This window comes from Lissotriton vulgaris, chromosome 10 (genome assembly GCF_964263255.1).
Source record: "Lissotriton vulgaris chromosome 10, aLisVul1.2, whole genome shotgun sequence".
NCBI classification, from domain to species: domain Eukaryota; kingdom Metazoa; phylum Chordata; class Amphibia; order Caudata; family Salamandridae; genus Lissotriton; species Lissotriton vulgaris.
The window spans coordinates 1,066,194,250-1,066,219,534 of record NC_141698.1 but is presented as its reverse complement, the minus strand read 5'-3'; the positions used below and the strand labels follow the sequence as shown (position 1 = coordinate 1,066,219,534).

The following is a 25,285-nucleotide window of genomic DNA, read 5'->3' as shown; positions in this document are numbered from 1 at the left end:
ACGTCTCATAGTACTCGAGGACAGTGCTACCTAGATACCTACGAGTAACCACTGTGACAGAGTCCTGACGAAGGCCTAGCCGAAACGCGTTGTTTGTCAACTACCCGCCAGTCTCTGTGCATAAAGTTTTTACGTGATTTATGTATTTTAATATACACTTCTTTTGACTAAAGTTGAAAAAAGAGAAAAAAATGATGTGTGTACAAATGAATTGAAATTATAACAATCTCAATACTTGAAACACAGATTCATGATAGCATATGAAATGTACCAACTGTCAAAGGGAGAGAATACATGTGGTTCATAATTTAGTATTACGATTGTAAATATATTTATCTTAATCTATACATGTTTAAAAAAAATCCACAAAAAAGTTATAAGAATATTAATAAGAAAACAATAAACTGTTTATACTTATTCTGTATTAGTATTTGTGTTTTCACTCATTGAGTAATTAACATAGTCTAGAGTTGACATGCCAGCCTAATGGAAAATACACCGTGCCCGATGTTTCCGCTTTTCCAAGCAGCCACCCGCATTGTGAAGACCACTTGTGAAACACTTCTCCAGAGTCGGTCAGTCACTTGTGCAGGCACCAGGATGACGACTACTCGGTCTTTGTGCAGACGCAAAACGAGAAGGGACAGCTGCGGACAATATAGTGCCTCGGGGGCGGCGGGAGTCCATGGGTAGAAACTAACATACGGATAGTACTCATGGGAAGAGTGAAGAGTGTAGAGGGATATTAACTGGGCTTAAGCTTTAATTGGATCTAAAGTCATTCTGTGATTTCTATACTACTAATTAGCACTCATACAAGCTGACTCTACTACTGATTAGCACTCATACAAACTGACTCTGCTAATGATTAGCACTCATACAAGCGGACTCTACTACTGATTAGCACTCATAGAGCCACCTCTACTACAGATTAGCACTCACACAAGCCATCTCTACGATTGATTAGCACTCATAAAAGCTACTTCTCCTACTGATTAGCACTCATACAAGCCACCTCTACTATTGATTAGCACTTTATACAAGCCACTTCTCCTACTGATTAGCACTCATAAAATCTACCTCTACTACTGATTAGCACTCATACAAGCCACCTCTACTATTGATTAGCACTCATAAAAGCCACCTCTACCACAGATTAGCACTCACACTATTGATTACCACTCATAAAGCTGCCTCTACTACTGATTAGCACTCACACAAGCCGCCTCTACTACTAATTAGCACTCACACATGCCTCCTATACTACTGATTAGCACTCACACCAGCAGCCACTAACATTGATTAGTACTCACACAAGCTACCTCTACTACTGATTAGACCTCACACAAGCCGCCTCTACTACTGATTAGCACTCACACAAGCCGCCTTCACTACTGATTAGCACTCATAAAAGCCGCCTCTACTACTGATTAGCACTCACACAAGCCGCCTCTACTACTGATTAGCACTCATAAAAGCCGCCTCTACTACTGATTAGCACTCACACAAGCCGCCTCTACTACTGATTAGCACTCATACAAGCAGCCTCTAACATTGATTAGCACTCACACAAGCTACCTCTACTACTGATTAGCACTCACACAAGCCGCCTCTACTACTGATTAGCACTCATAAAAGCCGCCTCTACTACTGATTAGCACTCCCACAAGCCGTCTCTACTACTGATTAGCACTCATAAAAGCCGCCTCTACTACTGATTAGCACTCACACAAGTCGCCTCTACTACTGATTAGCACTCACACAAGCCGTCTCCACTACTGATTAGCACTCATACAAGCAGCCTCTAATACTGATTAGCACTCATACAAGCTACCTCTACTACTGATTCTCCCTCACACAAGTCGCCTCTACTACTGATTAGCACTCACACAAGCCACCTCTAATACTGATTAGCACTCATAAAAGCTACCTCTACTACTGATTAGCACTCACACAAGCTCCCTCTTCTACTGATTAGCACTCACACAAGACGTCTCTACTACTGATTCGCACTCATACACGCAGCCTCTAATACTGATTAGCACTCATACAAGCCACCTCTACTACTGATTAGCACTCACACAAGCCGCCTCTACTACTGATTAGCACTCATAAAAGCTACCTCTACTACTGATTAGCACTCACACAAGCCGCCTCTAATACTGATTAGCACTCATAAAAGCTACCTCTACTACTGATTAGCACTCCCACAAGACGCCTCTACTACTGATTCGCACTCATACAAGCCACCTCTACTACTGATTAGCACTCACACAAGCTACCTCTACTACTGATTAGCACTCACACAAGCTACCTCTACTACTGATTAGCACTCACACAAGCCGCCTCTACTACTGATTAGCACTCATAAAAGCCGCCTCTACTACTGATTAGCACTCCCACAAGCCGTCTCTACTACTGATTAGCACTCATAAAAGCCGCCTCTACTACTGATTAGCACTCACACAAGTCGCCTCTACTACTGATTAGCACTCACACAAGCCGTCTCCACTACTGATTAGCACTCATACAAGCAGCCTCTAATACTGATTAGCACTCATAAAAGCTACCTCTACTACTGATTCTCCCTCACACAAGTCGCCTCTACTACTGATTAGCACTCACACAAGCCACCTCTAATACTGATTAGCACTCATAAAAGCTACCTCTACTACTGATTAGCACTCACACAAGCTCCCTCTTCTACTGATTAGCACTCACACAAGACGTCTCTACTACTGATTCGCACTCATACACGCAGCCTCTAATACTGATTAGCACTCATACAAGCCACCTCTACTACTGATTAGCACTCACACAAGCCGCCTCTACTACTGATTAGCACTCATAAAAGCTACCTCTACTACTGATTAGCACTCACACAAGCCGCCTCTAATACTGATTAGCACTCATAAAAGCTACCTCTACTACTGATTAGCACTCATACAAGCCACCTTTACTACTGATTAGCACTCACACAAGCCGCCTCTACTACTGATTAGCACTCACACACAGCCTCTAATACTGATTAATACTCTTTTTTTTTTTTTAAATCTGTTTTATTGAAACACTTGACATACAATTACATTTCTTGTGTGTGTGATTCAAAGGGGAAACAACAATTGGGGTAGCTCGTACAATATCAGAGCGAATGTTGACGACGGTTGAAAATCCAATAAATGCACCTATTAGTAAATAACACCATCAGTTGTCATGGGGACAGTCACTGCATTCACCATACTGATCACTTCATCATTACTTTACAGTTTAATTCGCGGTGTCGATCTTACCAGAGTATCTGACCTCGCCCATCCAGACGGGCAGCCTGTTGGCCAGCTGTACCCCTGTTGCCCACAACCCTCTGGCCAGTGATATAGTGTGTTGTTCCTCAACAGTGTAAATAACCAACCAGGCCCGGTTCCGGGCGACATATATGAGTGCCGTGGACGACTAGGATGTTCAGTACGTCGTCGCCGTGTGGTAGAGGGTTGCGGCAGTGGTTGTCATGTGTGCTACAATCCCGTGTTTAGTCGCCGTATGCCAAAAGTAAAAGGTTTGCATGAGAAAGGCAGATCCAGCGTTGTCAACTGGGGGGCGACATTTGCCGTAGGTGCCACTGACCTAATCGGGGGAAAATAGGAAAGAAAGTGGGGGTGCAATGAATCTTAACTCGGGGAGGAGGGAAGGGGGTGCTGCAGTGTGGGTCCTGTCGTGTTAGGTCCGGGTGGAGTGGTCTCGCAGGGTGCTGGTGTCTAGTGTTCGCGGGGAGGTGGTTCGGGTGGTGTGTGGTAGCTCTAAGGCCCGGGGTGGGGCTGCATTATTGGAGTCGATTGTGTGTGTGGCCCCTTCTGACTAGGGGGGGGGGGGTGAGAAGTCGGGGGGGGGGGTCGGGGGGTGAGAGAGGGGCTATAGGGGTGGTATTTCATGTCTGTATGCGTGCGGCTCTCGTATCTCCCCATTGCTACGCAGCTTGCCACCCAGACGTGTTCCCTCATTCCACTGGGGGGGAGTGGGGGCGAGCTGGCTATCATCTCACATCACCCCTTTATCGTGGCAGGCCCTGATGTATGTTTGTAGGAAGCCCTCCCAAATCTGGGCTATCGGTATGGCCCTCCGCCCCGCTGTTTCTTCCCTGCGTAGTACCGTGCCCTCTGCGGTCGCCCAGTAAATGAGGGAGGCACTCCAGTGTTTCGTCAGGGGTGGTTCTGCGGCTTTCCAGTGACGAGTTATGAGTCTTTTGGCGGTTATCAGCCCCAGATCCCAGAACCTCGTGTGGGCTTTGTTGTGTTTTGTCCTGGTAAGGAGGCCTAGCACACAGGTGTCCCAGTCGTGACGAAGGCCCAATGCCGTCCCTTTCGTCAACAGCGTGTTGACATCGTGCCAGTACGTCTAATACTGATTAATACTCATACAAGCCACCTCTACTACTGATTAGCACTCATAAAATCTACCTCTACTTCTGATTAGCACTCACACACGCCGCGTCTAATAATGATTAGCACTCATAAAAGCTACCTCTACTTCTGATTAGCACTCACACAAGCCTCCTCTAATAATGATTAGCACTCATAAAAGCTACCTCTACTACTGATTAGCACTCACACAAGCCGCCTCTACTACTGATTAGCACTCATACAAGCAGCCTCCAACATTGATTAGCATTCATACAAGCCGCCTCTACTACTGATTCGCACTCATACAAGCCGCCTCTATTACTGATTAGCACTCACACAAGCCGCCTCCACTACTGATTAGCACTCACACAAGCCGTCTATACTACTGATTAGCACTCACACAAGCCGTCTATACTACTGATTAGCACTCACACAAGCCGTCTATACTACTGATTATCACTCACACAAGCCGCCTCCACTACTGATTATCACTCACACAAGCCGCCTCCACTACTGATTAGCACTCACACAAGCCGTCTATACTACTGATTAGCACTCACACAAGCCGCCTCCACTACTGATTATCACTCACACAAGCCGCCTCCACTACTGATTAGCACTCACACAAGCCGTCTATACTACTGATTAGCACTCACACAAGCCGTCTATACTACTGATTAGCACTCACACAAGCCGTCTATACTACTGATTAGCACCCACACAAGCCGCCTCTACTACTGATTAGCACTCACACAAGCCGTCTATACTAATGATTAGCACTCACACAAGCCGTCTATACTACTGATTAGCACCCATACAACCAGCCTCTAACATTGATTAACACTTACACAAGCTGCCTCCACTACTGATTAGCACTCCCACAAGCTTCCTCCACTACTGATTAGCACCCACACAAGCCGCCTCTACTACTGTTTAGCACTCATACAAGCCTCCTCCACTACTGATTAGCACCCACACAAGCCGCCTCTACTACTGTTTAGCACTCATACAAGCCTCCTCTACTACTGATTAGCACTCCCACAAGCCTCCTCTACTACTGATTAGCACTCACACAAGCCGCCTCTACCACTGATTAGCACTCATACAAGCCGCCTCTACTACTGATTCGCACTCACACAAGCAGCCTCTACTACTGATTCACACTCATACAAGCAGCATCTAATATTGATTAGCACTCACACAAGCCGCCTCTACTACTGATTAGCACTCACACAAGCCGCCTTTACTACTGATTCGCACTCATACAAGCCGCCTCTACTACTGATTAGCACTCATACAAGCCACCTCTACTACTGATTAGCACTCATACAAGCCACCTCTACTTCTGATTAGCACTCATACAAGCTGCCTCTGCTACTGATTAGCACTCACACAAGCCATACTGTGTATTTCTTTTCCTCCTGTAAAAATGCAATGAAAATATGTTTGAGAAAAAGAGTTCTACAGTATTAGAAAGACGCAAAGAGATCACTTGCAGAATTCCAGAGATTTTCTGCAGTGGATGGAGATAAGGAAGATCTTCAAAAGCAGATACATGAGCAGAGAGTTTCACAATACTTGGTTTGACCCGGACACTGTTCATTGCCCATAGGACTTCTGGCCTGTCTATGGAAGCTCTTCTATGACTCCAATAGCCTGCTTCAGACACCCTCACTAGTCACACTTGTTAATCTTAGTAAAGCTGCTAAAAGCAGGTCACAGAGACTGGTTTTACCCAAAGTCTCAATGGTAAAAGCAGCAAATGAAGGTAAGGTGTATTATCAGGAGGGCACATGCCCATTTCTCCTGATGCGGTCGGTCTTAGGGTTCTTTCACGCCCTACTCTAAGAAGGCTCCATTAAAATGTATTTGTTTCACTCATGCGTTCGGAAGCCTTACCTCAGACTCATGGTGATGCATGTATGAGACGGGATCTAAAGATCACAGCTACCGAACCCCCATAGTTAGGGACCTAACTGTTCTATCATGTAATGCTTACATTTATTGATGAGGTCATGTTAAGGTTTGGCATTGGGCTTCATCAGCCATGTTTCTGTTATGATGGCAGGGTTATTTTTCTCACCTATTATCAGATGATCCATATCCAAACCGCAAGCCCCAACTGAGAGTGCACTGATAAGCACACATTGTAAAATGCTCTCCAATACATTACTAGATGACTTCCCAGACTCCTGCGGGATTTCGAATGGCAAGGAAATGGACTACATTATGGCAATTTTATGGAGTGCAGCAGAAGCTGCAGCATGTCCAATAATTAGTGGGTAACAGGTAATTTTCAAAGTAACAATATGTCATACATACATTTAACTCAAGTTGAATGCTTTAACAAGACATTTTAACCAGTCCAATAAAGTCACTGGCCACTCTACAAGGATTTAGGAACTACAACCCAATGTTGCTGAGTTGGTGGTTCAGTATATAATAAAGAAAGTTGTTTATCGGAGTACTCTGAATGAGTGAACCAGCTATAGAGTGGATACTCTCAAAGGTTTAAGATCTCAGTCACGGCATTTCCAGAAAATTAGCATTATCAAGACCAGAAATATTACCTTCAAGACAAATTATTAGAAGTAACCTAGAAGAATGGGCGCTCTTAGATCCTCCTTTTACTCACCGTAAAGCACCTATTTAACATGTGAAACTCTATAAGATGATAGCTACCTTCAGAAAATTTAGCGCAAACAATCACATCTGCAAATTGTTTGTTGACAAAACTTCTATTTAACAAATGGACTGAGGTTGGCCTTTCCTACCATGAGTAAAAAGAATAGCAAAAAGAACCTTGTTTTGACAGGATAAGGAGTTGTTACAAGTGTGTTACATTCTTCTTTATCATTTCCTATGTATCTTCTTCTCTCTTTCCTCCAACTTCATTACATCATTTTCCTGCTAGCCAACCTAGGCATGCGCGTGGTTTACTTTATGTCTGCGTTCCACATTCCGCAGAATTCCGCTTGTATGAGATTAGTTAGTGTTGCCCAGTTGCATCTGGAGCTGAACATTAAGGACCTACATTGCTGGGCTGACATTAAAGCTACTTCAATTTATTTGGATTTTGGACTCTTTATAACATTGAAGAACCACTCGTGTCATCATTATCAGCACAGGTACAGAGTGTTTCTTGGACCCATGGATGTTATTTCTAATCTTCTGGTTTCACTCTCAAGGTCCATGGATGCAAGTTGTTCAAAAATTCAGTTGAGTACTTGGGACATTCATAGTCTGGAGATGAGGTTATTCCCAAAAAAACGAATGTTGATGCTATTATGAAATCTCCCCCCCCAACCAACAAGGAGTTACTTTTATAATTCGCAGGCATGTGCGAATATTATAGTAAGTTTGTGGAAGTATTTGCAACAAAGATGGAGCCTTTAAGAGTTTTGTTGAGACAGAATGTAAAATATGAATGAGCAGAGGAACAACAAAAAGCCTGTGTGTGTATAAAAAAAGATATTGTGAATGCTCCAACTCTAAAGCCCTTTCACATGAAAAAAGAATGCATCATCACAGTAGATGCCAGTATATATGTTCTAGGTGGAGTTCTTTCACAAAGAGAAGGTAAAGAAGAATGGAATGTTGCCTCTGCATCACAGACTTTAAATGAGTGTTAGGGTAAATATGCTGTGATCGAAAGAGAACTCCTTGCATGCGTTTGGGCCTCTGAACATTACAGACTGTATGTGTGGGGCACTAAATTTACTCTTAGGACGGACCACAAACCATTACTGAACATCTTATCCACAGGTGGGGGTTGGAACTCTACAGCTAGAATTGGAAGGTTAACCTCGAAGTTACAAGAATATTATTTTAATACAGAGTATGTGCCAGTGAAAGATAAATATTACTGCTGATTTTCCTTCTCGTTTACCTTGTGAACAAGATAAAGTTAATATCAGCAAGGAATGTGATTTTGTTGTTGCCATTGGTGATATTGTTCCTACCCAAAGGAATCATAGAAGATAGTTGGAATAATTGTGAGCAACTGGATGACAGGTGGTGTGATTTAAAAAAAAATGTTTTAGTAGGATGGTCAAGAAGGAATATGGTAAGACCAGATCTATTACAGTTATTTAATGTATAAGGAGAACTAGAATTTAAAGGTTGTTTGTTATTTAAATCAGGAAAGTGTGTTCCTCCTAAAGGTATGCAAGACATCATACTCAAAATAGCCCATAAAACACATCCTGGCATTTCGTCTTGGAAGTGGTTGGTTAGAAGTTTTTTTTGGTGGCCAGGCATGGATAAATTTATAGATTGAGTTGTTAGAGAATGCAATGAATGTGTAACAAGTGAGAAAATGCCAAGGTTGCATGTTCCACCATTGAAAGTTGTCAAATGGCCTGAAGAACCATGGCAGAATGTTGCTTATGATATTTTTTGCATGAGAATTTTATGATTGATTATCATTCCAAATGGCCAGAGGTTAAATTTGTTTCCAAGGCCACAACGAGTGCTGTAATTGTTTTTTTTTAAAGACGTTTTAACACGGGAAGGTTGTCCCTCCATTTTAGTACAGAAAATTGAGTGCAATTAACTTCCACAGAGATGGAGAGTTTCCTTAAGGAGTGTGGAATCAAACATAAATGTACATCTCTTTACAAACCACACGAAAATGGACAGGTGGAACTCTTAATTAGAGTGCTCAAGAATTTTGTTACAGATTCCATAAAGTTGGGTGCCAATTGGATGAATGCTTTAAGAGAACGTTTGTGGGTTCATCGGATTACACCCCATTCCACGACAGAAGTTAGCCCTTTTAATCTTCTCAAAGGTAGAAACCCAGCATCGTGTGTATGCCCATGGTGGTTTAGGGACAAATGTCAAACTAAGTTTTCTGATAAGGAAAATGTGCATGATACAGCAAAAAGGGTTGAAATGAAGCCAAACAAATCTGTGAAATAGTATAATAACAAATGGAATATCTAGGTACATAGATTTCAAGTTGGTGATTGGGTCAGAATTCTTAAACCAGGTTTACTGAATAAAGGATCTTACAAATTTAGTAAAGCCATCCAGATTAAGAAGGTTTTTAGCAATAGTGTAATTACCCAGGATGGAAAAGTTTGTAATGTTAAACAATTATTCATTCAAAGAAACTTTATTTTGGTCAATGTGACCTAAAAAGTGCAGCATATAAAAACATTCATTTGTGGAAATACGTCAAAAGAGTTTTAAAACATAACGTTTCAAGAAAGTTAAAAACATTATAGCCATCACTCAGTAATTACATTAATTCCATAATAAAAAAGAAGGGAAAAAGCGGAAAGGGCGATCGTTACACATACAAGTTTGTGGAAAGTGCATAGTACAATAAATAAATAAGTTAAATAAAAAAACTTTGATAAAAAGCAACAGGAAAACCCTTCAGTATGAAATAGTATGCTATGATACAGAGGGAGATTATACCAAATAGCAGTAATTACCATATCATTTGCTATAACTTATCCAAAGGATCGTTAGATGCTTTCAAGGAAACCCTTCTGGTGCACCACATGGAAAACAGGAATCCTGCAACTGAGTAGACAACTGGATATTGAGGTCATACTTCAGTATCCTAAACACTTCAATGTGGCGCCTACTACCCAGGTTCCTGCAAATCTGCACCAACCATCTTTTCCTCGCTTTGTTATAGCCTGGGCAACTAAAAAAAACATGCAGCTCTGATTCCTCAGGGTAATCACAGGCAGGACACCGAACCGCATTCTGGGCTCTCCACTTCGATGCAAAACAGGCAGGTACCCAAATCTAAATTGTAAATATAGTTTTCTTGCAGTCAATAAGATCTAACACCTTCTCAAAATTAGGACTATCTTTTATTTCAAGAAAGGCTTTGATTAGTTCGCCTGTTTTACAACTGGTGTGCAGTAGAGCCATTTTATAGTTCTCATAATGAGCCTTCATTTGTTTCCTGGAAATTAGTGAACAGGCTAACACTGGTTCAGCCCAACAATCCCCCAGGTCCATCTCTACTAACAAATGTTTAATGTGGGCAAACCAGGGGAATCTAACAGCACCCCTCGTCTTCAAGACTTCAGACAATTCTTCCTTGTATGGAAGAAGTTCAGGAGTCGACTACAGACGGCGCCAATACAGTAAGGGTTTCAGACTCCGCACCTCTGCTATTGCCATTAGTCCTGCATCTAATCGGAGTGGAATTAAAGGAGTGCTGTGCGGGAGCCTAAATATATGTCTAATATAGTGGTTCTCAACCTGTGATAATGGCTCGGAGTTAAGATGACCACTGAGCTCTGCGCCATATAGTGTGCCCCCTCGTGCTTGACCCCTATAGATTTCTAGTGCCAGGCTAACAGCATTCTTGCCTGACTTATTAAAAACCTTCATGATGCCCCCTGTCGACTGAGCCAATTTTAGCGTCGACTTTGCACTGTGGGCCCCCCAATCCATAGATTCAGTAATGGTGATGCCTAAATAAATAAAAGATGAAACTCTTTCAAGGGGTTTACGTTAAGTGAAGGATTTGGACGGGTGCTCTTTGGATTGTTAAACACCATAAATTTCGTTTTCTGTAGATTTATCTCTAGACCTCTTTTCCTACAGAATAACTGACATCTATCCAAAACCCTTTGAATCCCCATGGGTGATTTAGCTACCAAAAGGGTGTCATCGGCGAACCTCATTGCTCAAATTCTACGTGAAGCTAATTTTGGGGCATCTAAATCTCTTTCTGATGACAGGGCATCTATCAGGCCATTAATATAGAGACTAAACAAAGTTGCTAAGTGTCCTTTTAATGATTTTGCTCAGAATGATTGTTATAGGGAAACAAATCATTCAACTACAAATATTGGTGGAAATGAACAAAAATAGGAGACTGTTGCTTACAGAGTTAAACTATCTGATCTCAGAAGACAATTGCCTAAAAAGTTTGCTGATTTTGTTTAGTCATGTTTGCTTTCTTATCTTTTACTTTGCTCTTTGATAAGGGAGATGTGTTACACTCTTTTTCATCATTTCCTATTTCTCTTTTTCTCTCTTTCCTCCATCTTCATGACACAATTTTCCTGCTAGCCAACCTTGGTATGCGCTCTGTTTACTTTCTGTCTGCATTCCAAATTCTGCAGAATTCCGCTTGTATGAGATTCTTTACTGTTGCCCAGTTGCATCTGGACCTACGTTGCTGTGCTGCCATTAAAGCTACTTCAAATTATTTGGATTTTGGACTCTTTATAACAAAGATGCACTATGAGGCCTGCTAATCTGCAAGTGATCTATGATACGGGTCACTCATTCACTATACCTAAGGCAGCTTTATAATTCACACAGACAATGTTATGGAGGACTTAGAATTTACAACTAACTTCCCCTTGTGCTATATGTGTTTTCTGTTCATGATCACGTCCTCGAGGTTTCTCTCTGCATTCCTTTCCTATCTTTTTTTGGTGACCTCACTTATTTAGTTCTAGTTTCGGGTCCTATGGTTTTATGAATACAAGGGTATCATGAGAAAGAAGGCTAACAATGGACTAATGCAGAATGTCCACAATTCATTACCTGCCTGAAGGATAGTGGGAGAGGAGGACAGAGGACACAGCTAGGTTGTCCCCCACATTGTCAGTGTGAGTTCCTGATGAAATAAGTTACTGAACTATAAGTGCAGTCCTCCAGTACTGGCCTCCTTCATATTTTCACATGCCTGAATTATTCCCAGTGATTGGATAGGGGAGCCACAAGATGACTTCAATAGCTGTAAATAACAATAAAGGTTTAAACCCAGTGTCTATTTAGTAGCACACACACCTTATTGAAAAGTACCCCAAATTCAGTCAATAAGGTGATGGTGCTCTGAATTCCATTTTCCCGGTACATCAACATATCTCAGATTTCGAGCAGGAGTGTGAAAGATTATAGACTAGTGAACCTTTAGTCATCAAGAATGTAGGACTAAATGTGAATCTATGAATCTACTAAAGATGCAAACACTGGAGAACTGTAGTTACAAGTAAATACCTAGAATCTTAATAAACAATGAATAGTTCAGGAATTCACAGGCTTGAAACAAAATAGCACACAGCACAGCCATAGATGTAACATACAAAAAATTGGAAGGCGAGAAGCAGGCCCACTTTGTTAGATCAGGTTGCGATGACCTGCCTGTCCCATTGCCAACTCTCATAGCTTTTGCATCAAAACAGTAATGTTTTGTAAAGGTGTAAGGGCTCTTCCAGCTGGCCGCTCTGCAGATGTGCACTAGTAATACTCAGGTTTAGACGGCTGCCATAAGTGCCACCGCTCTTGTTGAATGAGATCTACACATCAGGTGGAATGCTTGGCTTAGCTGGGGCCAAAAATGTAAACACTCAGTATTCATCTCGAAATCTCTGCTTAGAAAGTGGTCAACCTTTATGTAGATCTACAACAGAGATGAAGAGCTTGCCTGTACACTTAAACGGTTCAGGTTTCTTACCATAGAACTTTAGGTATCTGTTAATGTCCAGCAAGTGTGGTGGCCTATTAAACACACAGGTAGAATTCTGGAAGAAAGACTACACTACCCCTGGTTTATTCAGGTGGAAGTTCGGTAGGTACCACAGGGATGAATGTTGTATTCATCTGTAGAATCACTCTTTGTGAACCTGAGGAAAGGTTCTTTGACAATTATGGGCGGTAGTTTGTTGACCCTACTGGCTGACATGAGCATCAGCAGGGCAGTTTTCTTTAAAGAGACATATTAAAGCTTCACCAAATGCAAAGGCTCAAATGGGCTCCCCATTAACTGGAAAAGGGCTGTACTAATCTCCCACATAACTGTAGGTTGAAATACCCATGGAAAATCCCTAAAAAGGTCTTAAACTATTACACAATTCTGTGAAGGTGTGCCTATTAAACCTAAAACCTGCTGAAAACTAAACTCTGACAGCACTGTACTTGAGTCCCATCTGGAAAGATGAAGCAGTTAAGACAATAACTGGTGTTCTTGGGACGATATTCTGTGCAAGCCCTGTGAGGAGTACCAACACAGAACATCATCCATTTGGCTTGGTGTGTTTTCATTGCAGATGAAGGTCCTGCCTAGGTTAGAATTTGCTAACACCATGACCGAGTGCCTATTTATGAATTCGGAGGTGTCTGGAGCCAAGCTGTCAAGTTCCATGGTGTTGGGGTTTGATGGAGAATTTGGCCTTAGCACTAAAGGTGGTTTTGTGTGACCAGAGGTGTGTATGGTGCGTCCAACAGTGGCAGGTCCGTGAACCAGTACAGGTTTGACTGCACTGGTGAGATCAAGATGATCCTGCAAGATTCAAGTGTAATTTGCTGATCATCCCCAGGATTAAGGGAAATGAAGGAAAGGCATACGTAAATGTTCCGTACCATAAGGCTGAAAAAGCAAACCCTGATCCCAGGTCCCAATGCCTGCTGGCATAGAACTGGCATTTTGTGGCACTAGGGTATGTGTTAAGACCCAGTAGTGGATCCCTCAGGCATCAGAACATCATGTCCAGATGCTTCTGATTCAGAAACCTCTTGAACACACTCCTCTTAACCTGCTGGATGTATTTTCTCACATGTTCCTGGCAGCTGGCAAGTGGTCCACCATCAGTGTCCCAGTTCCAGAGCGGCTGACAGCCCTTCCATCACCAAGTTTCAAATTTACGGAAAGAATGCTTACTGGCCATAGAGGGCTCTAACGTTCTAGAACACTAATGTGGAGCTGCCCTTCAAACGACATCCAGCACTGCTTAGTGAACAGCTCTTGCAGGTTGGTGCCCCAAACCTCCATCGATGCATTTGTCGTCATCATTAAATCATCATCTGGTACCTGGAATAGGAGCACAAAGTAAACACAAGGAGATGATGGACGGAGCACTGAAACTTTTCAGACACTCGCCCCCAGTCACAGATCTGGGTTTAATCCATCATCGTTCGTTAGCTCACTTCGCCACCCCAGTTGTATGCAGAACAGTCTTGACCCTGTGCCTCATGGGAACAGTCCAGCCTGAACTGCCAAGCCAAGTCTTCCCAGGATCTGAAACAAGCATTCTGGGACTGTTTTTTGGGTAACACCCCTCATCAGCCTGGAATTGGAGCACCTGTTGAAATGTTACACCTTTAGACAGCCATGTGAATGTTATTTTAATTAGAAAATGATCTGGACTGTGCTATTGAAGGTGTCTGAAATATGAAGCCATTATTTTCCAAGTCTTTCATGTAGCGTCCGCGTGCCTCAACAGGGAAATGGAATCAGCGCAATTCATGAGGCCATCTTCTCCGAGAGCGACTTGTGGAAACAGACTGAAGTGAGCGACATGTTCTGGAGCCTGCTGCACATTGTACTGAATCCTTTGGATATACTTCTCAGAAAAGAAGGCCCAAGGTCGAAAAATAATGTCTCTCTCTTCAGAGTTAGCCTCTGTGTATTAGCAGCTAGAGACAAGCCATCAGTGACACCTCCAGCATACAAAGTGACTTGCCCTTCATCAACAATCACTGGTAAGGGAAGACCTGGTAGTCTTTACATTTCAGGAAGGCATCCACGGGAGCCAAGCACTTTGTAAATATCTGAGCGGTGAACTTTAGTCAGAATAAGTTCAATTACAAATAATGGGCCATTTTGGACCGTTGCATTAGGCAGTGCCTGGGAATTGGATGTTTGAAAGTATAAAAAATATGCGTCCAGCAAGTCCAGTGATGTCATGATTTTTTTAGTAGCTGAAGGCGTTTTCGAAAAAGAAAATACAAAAAAAATTGTCCTTTTAGATTCTTGTTCAGTTGATGCAGTTTTAAAATTGACACCAATCTCTTGATTTTTTTTCTTGATAGAAAAACATTTTGTTTTGCTGCAATTTAGGGATCACCTCAAGGGTACCTTTCTACCGCAGCGTTTCTCAAAATGTTGGGCTGTATATAAGTAATATTTAAAATGATTAGCCCTATTTGTGCATAAGGGCAAAGTTGCTGCCAATGACTGTAAGTTCAGTTTTAAGACAAACCCTTGCAATTTTTCCCAAGTAAGAGTCCGGGTGAGCCTTCGAGTATTTGCTTCTGCTGTTTTTTTCCATACTTGATCAATCCATTTTTCAACAGAGAATGCTCTCACTTTACGTATCGTACAGAACCATTTAACTTGTGTATGACTTTCACACATACACTGAGAAATATAAATGTGGCCTGACAGCCACAGCTGCCGACTTTGCATCTGGGCTCAACATCACTTGATTCTGGGTATTCGCTTACTGTCCCTGTGCTTATACTAAAATGAACCTGGTCTTGTGTAACGTAATCTGGTGCTGATGCAAGTAACCCAAAGCCCTTGGATCTGGTTCTATCTGTATAAAAATGCAAAATATACAGACATGTGGAGTCAAAATGCACACCACGACTGATTTTAACACAAAAATTGATACTATTCCTTACCTGACACTCTGCTGTAGATCGGTTTCTCGAATTTGCTAAAATCTCTGGTACCAACACCAAGATTTTTCAGACGTCTTCTGATTTTAGTGAAGAGATGCCACCGGCCATTACCCCATGTGAAACGTGTCTAAGCTCCAGGCTCAAGCGATTCTGTCACCTGCCACTTTTATGAGCATGGTCTGATATTGAAGGGCATGGTCAAGGTTGTAACGTTTAAACACAATTGCAGTTAGAATATTATAATAATTGCCCCAATCTAGTGTCTATTACAGCTAGGTGGGTCATGAAAGTCTGTTGTTCTAACAATCGGGCTGTGGTTCTAAAAGGTTTGGGAAGCACTGTTCTAAAGCATGTTAAGGAACTCAGCTTGAAGAAGATGAAGGCGCTGGTGTGATTCCACTTTCGGCAGAGTTTGAGGATGCTCTCAATTAATGTGAGTGTGTCTAAGCTGGATAAGGTCCAAAACCAACCTGTCAGATATGACTGAATGCTATTCATCGATTCAGTTTGAAATCCAGTCCTTAGTCATGGAGCATTTGTGATTTGCTAGTGCCTTCTAGGGGTAACCTGAAATAGGGACTGAGAACTGTTGCTTAGTTGTTTGGAGTAGGACAAGTTGGATGGCTCTGGAAACCAACTGGAGATAGAACAACTGATGAAAGAAAGGTTTTTGAGGCTCCTTCTGCTAGTTCTGATATGGTTAGTAAAGCCTGCAGTTTGCTGTCTGGCAGGGACTCATGGTACCACGAAAAGGTTGTTGGAGGCAAAACTGGAATACTGACTGGTCTCTGTGTGAGGTTTTCTGTTCAGCAGGGTGCCACCTTTGTGATATAAGTTGGGAAGTATATTGTCATTGAAAGTGATGCCAAAGATTCTAATTTGAACCTTAAGCATAAAAGTAGAACGAAACATGATCTGCTCAGTGGCAGGGTAGATGTTGACGGTGCTGCGGAGACTGACATCCATGCTGGAAGTGCCACTGAGGAAGTGATGGATACTGATGTTGAAGGACAGGTAATCAACAGTAGTCTCATTATTCATGCAGAGGCTGCAAAGCTTTTCCGATCAGGGCATCCTAGATCAATGATTTGACATCTGCAGAGCTACAGACAAGGATCTTGTCAATAGTGTCTGACAATTAAGCATGGGCGGAAAATCCGTAATCCGCGAGATTCGCGAATCTCCCGCAAAATCCGCAAATCCGCGAGCAGCGGATTTTATGGCTTGCTCGCACTGTTCGCGTGAGTTCGCGGCTTCCCAGTACAACTTCGCGCCCCGCGAATAAGCGCTAAATTGCAGAAATACGATCTTAGCAAAACTGAAACTACTTACCAGGTTCAAAAGTTCAGGCTCATCATTAGTAGCCATTTCCTGTAGTGCTTCCTGAGGGGCCCCTCCAGAGTTCAGTTGCCAGTTGCAACTATTATGTGACCCTGCTCTGAACCTCAGAATAGTTACACATATGCCACAAAGGTCCTGAATTACAGCTAAGGGAGACAAGCAGGAGCCAGGCTGGAAGTTCAAATCCATTAATCAGCCCCTAATTCATTATTGTCAGTTGGGGCAGGGCAGGTGTTGTAACTAATTTTGCAACAATGAAAGCACTTAGCAAGTGCAAAAGATCACTAATCAGGAAGCACTAAGGAAGCAGGTGCCAGCTAAAAAAATATTCTGTGACACATTAATCAGCCCCAAATTAATTCAGGTCACTTGAGGCAGGGAAGGTGTGCTTTGCTTTGCCACAATAATGTACACTGACTGGACAACCAGAGGGTGCTGTGATGAAACAGAGGGTGGCATGGGTGGGCCAGAGGGTGGCATGAGTAGTCAGAGAGTGGCAGTGGTGACAGAGAGTGGCAGTGATGAAGAAGAGTGTCCCAAACAGGCTGGACACGTAGAAACAACAAGTTCGCAAAACTTGTGACCCGACAGGTAAGTTCGCGTTTGCGAAATTGTACAAAACCCTTGCGAACTGGCAGAAACCCGCGCGAACACACAAAAAAAAAAATCCGCAAATTCGCGAGAATTCGCGGATTTTGCGGATTGCGAGTTCGCAAATCCGCAAAAATTCGCGAATGCGAGATTCGCAAAATTCGCCCATGCTTACTGACAATAAGGAGCTTGAAGATGGGTTCAGTCATCAACACCTGTTTGACTGGAAAGTTAGCTTTTCCTTTGCCTCAGATGAGGTTTTTAAATGTGTCCAGACTTTTGAAATTCTTCTGTGAGGGTTCTAATGAAATTGACGGCATATCTTCTTCAACATAAGGTGAGTTCAGAGGCATTTTTGATATAGAAATATTCCAATTACTCCTTGTTGAGCACTCTGGGGGGTGCAGAGTATGACACTTCTCACAGATTCCTCCAAGATGTGGTCTTCAGTGGGAGTGTCGGGAACTCTCTTACCTTGTCCCACTTGATCTGCTCGGGTGTCTCTCGAGCTCTGACACAGGCGGTAATGCCGAGCCCAGTACCCATAGCCCAGTACCCGGAACTGCGTGTCTGGCCGTGCAAACAGCGGCCTACCTGCACTGAATTTGACAGCTCATTTTTTTATTTGGGGAATGCCTTTTTCTTACTTTCATTCCCAAACTAGACCAAAGTGGAAGAATTGCTTCCAGGTCATGAGATGACCTTTTAGTATTTAAATCAGATGGAAGAGATATCTGATGCATCGCTATTTTGTATCTGTTTCAGTTGTTCACTCAGGCACACTTCATGGTTTTTGCTTTTCATCAGAATTCCGGTTTTCCTGCTAATTTTGAATGCATGAATTTTTGCCTGTTTTCAGAGTTTTTGTGAAATTCAGATTTTTTCTCTCCCTGAAACACTGAAATTTCAACAATCTCTAATTGACCTCCTCATCTCTAATTGACCTCCTCATTTCTAATTGAGCCTCTCGTGTTCCAGTAACTGTCAATTCTGGATCAGGGAAAGGTTGTTAAGAGAAAGGCCTTACCTGGGAGAAAAAAAGGCCAGCAAGAACCGTCAGTTGAGAACTGCTGTTTGACAGGGAGTGAAGTTCAAAATTCAGACTCCACGTTTGACGTTTGGGCGCCTTTCAATGAGACGAACATGTCACTGAACAAATACTGGCTCAAAGCATGTTAGTGCTGTCTATGCTATTGCAAACCAGTGTAAGGCTTCCAACTTGACAACTGAGAATGATTCAAGCATGTGAACCTGTCAGAGACCCAATACTCGAGAAACATTATGTCAAGCCTTCAAAGTATGAAATCTGTTCTCATTCACACGTTGGTCTGTACTAGTTGGTAAAGAGGCACGGGCGGCAAACTAACAATGTGGAACCCATAATAAAATGTTAAGGAAAATCAAATACTCCTTTGGAAAGTAGTTCCTTCTTGAAATAAAGTTCATGGGTAGTTATCCATGAAGCTGAGTGTGAAAGATGTAACTTATCGTCATTTGTTTGTTAAGGACATAACACATTTTTGCCTGGGACCAATTCCGTTTTTCTCAAACTGCAGCGGAATTGACATAATACCCATAAATAAGGGACACAACAGATGCATTAGAGAGGGACTACTTAAACGTTTAAGGGAAGGAGGATAATCACCAAGTGTTCACAAATTCAACATCACTAAGGTAGAACAAGAATTATGATACATTTTTACACAACATTATTTTAAAATAGGTAATGGTTTTTGTAAAGTGGTAATCCAACCAAGTACGTTTCAGAGTCCTCGCTCAGGTCAAAGGGAAGAAAGAGGAAATGGAAAACAAAGATATAATACTTAAACAAGCATAAGTCTGAAGGTTTGGTGAAAGGGGTGGCTCTTTTGTTCATAGAATTTCTTTTAGTCAGCTTACAACAAAAGAAAAGAAAATGAGTTCAAAAGGGTAACAAATTGAGTCAGCAGAGATATTTTCCAATGTGTGTCCAGTCAGTAGCAGTGACAAGAGGTTCTGGGGGGCTGATGTTAAGTGTCTGCTCAAATGATAAAGGGAAGAAAGGTTTGTGGTTTAACTGAGAAGCTTAAATTCAAGAAGCACTGTGGACTGGGCAAAGAGTTTTAAAAATCAATCCTTTGTTTGACTGGAGTCCATTGTTCTTACACAAGGACAACTGAGATGTGGGCCCAGAATGAGTGCACAGACATAGTTCTGAGCTCCTAGAAGGTCATTTTTGCAGGTAGATCTCGATACACACCATTACAATAATGAACGTGTGAAGGAGCAACATCCACTGTTGTACATGAGAGTTATTGGCGGGGCACTGGCCACTTCATTCGCTAGCAATCCAGATATAAATCTGGATGTCATTGGTATACAAGTGACATCTGGGTTGGCGGCTATTAAGGAGAGATTGTAGACTGGCAACGAAGAGATAAAAGTTCAAAAGCATGCCGCAATCAAATGGTCACCTCAGAAACATTCACAGACACATAGATGAACACACACTAAACCAGATATTCTTGTGGATCTCAGACCTTTCAAGCTTGTGAAACAAACAGCATTCCTGGACTGAGCTGTGCAGTATCCATTTCTCCACTATGGACAAGCTACACTCTAAACATACACAACATTCTATTATCTGCACCTTATCAAAATTTGCCACTTGTAGTCTGTGTACAAATGACTTCCTGCCTGTCCTGCTGAATCAAGGGTTTCAATCTGGGTGTTGGTAATGGCTGTTCATTTGTTATTTTTCCTTTAATGTACCCCTCCTTTTCCCCAATTCCTCATTTCCCACCCAAAAATTGTTCCAATTCTGCCAGTGATGTTATCTGTCAAGAAGCATTGCAACTGCCTTTTACTGGCTAGACAAAATGCAAATAATTCAAAACCATGCAGCAAGGCTTTTATGTGGTCTCAAGTGCAGGGATAGGGTGCACACTATTTCTTCGCTAATTTCCAAACTTGTCATATGCTCTCCTTAAATTGTGTGCAGACTGGTAAGGTGCCAGCCCATGTGACACCAATCGAGAACGAATGTATGATTAAACCACAACTGCCTAAACCACGAATTCCTCGCCCACGATGGCTAAACAACGAAAAATCCCAAACCACAACTTTTTTTTACAATGAGTTCCTAAACCACAAAAAAATATTTAAATGGCTCATTACACATTTACACCACTTTTTACTTTTAAATCCGCATGTTTGACATTTTTTATCAAATAATAGATGAATTTAAGCACTGTATTTGTAGGGGTAGACCCCCCACACCCCATCTTCCTTTATTGGTTGAGGCCTGAGCATTCCCAGTAACGCTGTGCCCCCGACGTTGCTACAAAGCTGGCACGATGAAAGCTGACTGCATCCCCTGCTCCTCAGAGCCCGCCTGCCTGGTGGCTGCAGTGCCGAGTGAATCATGCCAGGGTCGATGAGTGTGTCAGGTCAGTGGGGGCGAAGGGGAATGAGGTACCATGCTGAGTGTTTCTCTGCAGCAAGGAGGCTTGAGAATGGAGAAGAGGAAGAGCAACTTAAATAGCTTCATCTCTTCTTTCGCACGACTGAAATGCACACCTGCCCTGTCGTGCGCGTGTATTTATCATTTTGTCATTATTTAGAAACAGGAGTCACAACTGATGCTTCTCTTTTAGCACTCATAGGCAGGGCCTGTTCTAGGATTTGCGAGGCCCAGGGCTAAAAGGGAATATGCGAGGCCCCTCTAATGTAGATAAGTGGCCCCTTGCAAGGAGACCATTCACAGACACTGTGGTAGGCCTATTGTCCAGCATTTTGTCGCCCCCCACAGTTTTAACTTTGAGCCCACAAGCATTTCAAACACCTTCAGTCCAATAGGTGTGAGAATAGCTTGTGGGCTAAAAGTTAAAACTATGGGGGCGCCAAAATGATAGACAATGGGCCTCCCTCAGTGTCTGTGAATAGGTCATCTTTCAATTGAAGGGAGCGTCTCCCTCCCTTATGTATCCAGATACCATCCCTGAGAGGCCCAGGGATGGGGGCCCCTCCATTTCAAAGAAAGGTGACACCTTTCTTTGAAATGGATCGCCAGGGAACCGACAGGACACATCATTAGTGCGTGGCCCCATGCTGGTGGGCTGAGTGCGAGGCCCTGGGCAGCTGCCCACGATGCCCATGCCTAGCGCCGGCCCTGCTTATAGGAGAGGGCATAACTAAATGGTGTGGGTCCTCGAAACCTCAAATGTTTAATGCAGACATATTTGTAAATTGCTTAATCACAAATGTAGAAGCCTTTCGTGTCAGGTCTTGGCAGTTTTACATATTGTTCGTGGTTTAGAAAAGTCGTGGTTTAGGATTGTTGCTGTTAAGGATTGTCGTTGTTCAGGCTTCATTGTTTAGGTAAGTCGTAATTAAAACTTTGTTGTTAAGGTTCTTTCCCATCAAGAACAACTTGCATACATTTACGCGCTTTCATTTAAGTCGCCAACTACACTTCTAGCCAACAGCTGTTATCACCCCGCGTATATATTTCCGTACCTGCAACGAGCATTTAAAATCAACCGTCCACATCACTGTTCCAGCAAGAAATCATTCACAACATACCCCATCTCTTATTTAACCAAATTATCCCGACATGATTCCTCCGAATTGGCCCATTCCTACACCACTTTCCCGCAGTTGATCCTGCTTCAATATTCATATGCAAAATACTACATTTCCCATAATGCAGTTAAATGTACTAAGAGGAGCTCAAGCTCTTCGTTCTTGATCCCATAACAATGCTCCGAAAATGGTAATTGTCAAAATAAGAACACCATTGCCATTTTTAAAATCATGGATGATTTAAAGTTCATATCCAACAGAAATTCAACACCGGCTTTATGGACGAACCCAGATCTTTCACCAACCTGTGGAGGCATGGTACATTCAACTTTTTTCTCCTTTTTATGTGACGGGTGCTATCCTAACAAGCATTGGAAATGCAATAGGTCTTGCATTAGGAAAGTTTTAGCTATTGGTCTTATAAATGACATTTTTTTTAATTTATGTGTTGTTTGTTAAAATAGCTAAATTAATAGCTTTGTCATTTACAATGCCAATAGTTATAACTTTCGCAAATGTGACACCTATAGCATTTGTAATGCAACATGCTTTGTATTTACGTGACTTAGATGTATTGATATTACAAATAACATTGGCTTTTATTTATTTTTTATTAATTGTTAAATAATTTATTTAATTTGTAATGGCAATAGCTTAAACTTTTGTAAATAACTTTTGTGAAGATAGGGGGAGGAGGGCGGCTCTGACTCTTCTGAGAGTGGTGAGCTTCAGGATCAGGGGGTGGACTGTGGTTTGGGTTTGGAAGCCTCACCCCGGGGGGTGGAGTAGCGTTTGGAGTCTGTGAGAAGGTGGGGCAGAGTGGGTGAATGCTCTTCAGGGGAGGTTGGCAGGGAGGGATTTGGGGTACGGGGCGGCACGGGTGGAGGGATAGTACAGCACACTCGGGGGGCGCACCCAGGGGTGTTAGTAATGGGAGATTGGTTTGGTTTCCACGTATACACTCGACAGCAAACGGGGGGAAGTTGGGGGGGGGGTTTTTGAGGGTAGTTTACTTTTCATGTTCATATGTTATAAGACCGACATGATCTGACTGTGATTGAGACGGCCGACGGTTATATAATAATACTTAAAGCTTACAGTGGGCATTATGCATAGTAGATGTTGCCTAGATTCCACTGCATTTCGCCGCCGGGCCTCCGGGATGCCGGCATTCTGGCTGTGTATGGTGTTCCCTGAGTATAGACCACCTGGTCCTTCAGACGTATTCGCCAACTAATGTGGAACTGCACGAAATGTCTATGTTGATGTACGGCTGTGCTATCAATAAAGGTCTTCAAAAAAAAAAAAAAACTTTTGTGAAGATTATATTCAGTGTTTTTTATTGTGACGAAAATGCAAGAACAGAAGTGAAATATTAACATATTTTTGTGATTTGTAATAAAGCTTGAAAACAGCTTGAAACATTGAAAGCACATATTTGAACCAGTGATGCTGTGGTGGTGCTGAGTGATGCTGTGGTTGCGCTGAGTGATGATGCTGTGGTTGCGCTGAGTGATAATGTGGTGGTGCTGAGTGATAATGTGGTGGTGCTGAGTGATGCTGGGGTAGCGCTGAGTGATGACGTGGTGATGCTGAGTGGTGCTGTGGTGGTGCTGAGTGATGATGTGGTGATGGTGAGTCGTGCTGAGTGATGCTGGGGTGGTGCTGAGTGATGCTGTAGTGTTGCTGAGTGATGCTGTGGTGGTGCTGAGTGGTGCTGTGGTGGTTCTGTGGTGGCGCTGAGTGGTGCTGTGGTGGTGCTGTGGTGGTGCTGAGTGGTGCTGTGGTGGTGCTGAGTGGTGCTGTGGTGGTGCTGTGGTGGTGCTAAGTGGTGCTGTGGTGGTGCTGAGTGATGCTGTGGTGGTGCCGAGTGATGCTGTGGTTGTGCTGTGGTGGTGCTGTGGTGGTGCTGAGTGGTGGTGCTGAATGGTGATGTGGTGGTGCTGAGTGATGCTGGGGTAGCGCTGAGTGATGCTGGGGTAGCGCTGAGTGATGATGTGGTGGTGCTGAGTGATGCTGGAGTGGCGCTGAGTGATGGTGGAGTGGCGCTGAGTGATGCTGTGGTGGTGCTGAGTGGTGCTGTGGTGGTGCTGAGTGATAATGTGGAAGGGAAGGGAAGAAAGAAAGAATGAAAGAAAGAAGGAAGAAGGTAGGAAGGAAGGAAAGAAAGGAATGAGCGGGAGGGAGGAAAGGAAGGAAGGAAGGAATGGAAGAAAGAAAAGGAAGGCAAGAAAGGATGGAAAGGAAGGAAAGAAAGGATGAAAGGAAAGAAAGAAAGGATTCTAATTGCAAGTGCCAGCATGAACAGGCTTGTTTTGAAGATGTAGTCCCCAAATTTGAGATTCCATGACATAGAGGGGCTGTGAAGGACGGAGAGGCGACATACAGAGGCCACGCGCGGAGGACATCAAAGGAAGGGTGGGAGGGGAAAAAACGCATTAGCGAGCGAGAAAAGCCATAAACACCAGGGGGCGCGGACAGCAGATTGCCTTCAAGCCTTTGAAGACAAATGATGGTGGTGCCTCTGATGTAATCACCAACACCCTTAAAGTACAAGACCACAGAGAAAAGATAGAGGGAGAGGGGCGGGGAGGGGGGGAGCGATCATGAAGGCCATACATGTAATAAATAATCACAGATGTTTTAGTTTAACCAGCCTATGATGTCAGAAGGGACGTCCTGAATTAGATTCTGGCATGTAACTACGAAAGGATAAACATTGAACACATTATGTGGATTCAATCTTTGTCAACAATCGATATCAAAATAAACCAAACCATGAAGTGATGCGAACCATTGCAAAATTGTATTACATTAATCATCCCTATGTTTTAATTACAGCTGAACTCCGCATGCGCCACGAGACACGCTGTGTCTGATTTGCAATCATGATAAAGAATGAATGAGTTTGAAATCCGCTTCATACCTTTACTATTAAAAGTATTGCATTAGTGACGTTCAATTACAAGTCATGCAGTTGTGTTACCTTGTGGCTTTGCATA

The 25,285-nt window shown here is 42.9% G+C and overlaps 1 protein-coding gene across 1 annotated transcript in view; it reads right to left on the bottom strand.

The window, feature by feature from the left end:
- Positions 1-25,285, bottom strand: part of NEK10 (NIMA related kinase 10) — a 1,232,468-nt gene that overhangs the window by 1,194,594 nt on the left and 12,589 nt on the right. The gene's annotated exons all lie outside the window — the stretch shown is intronic.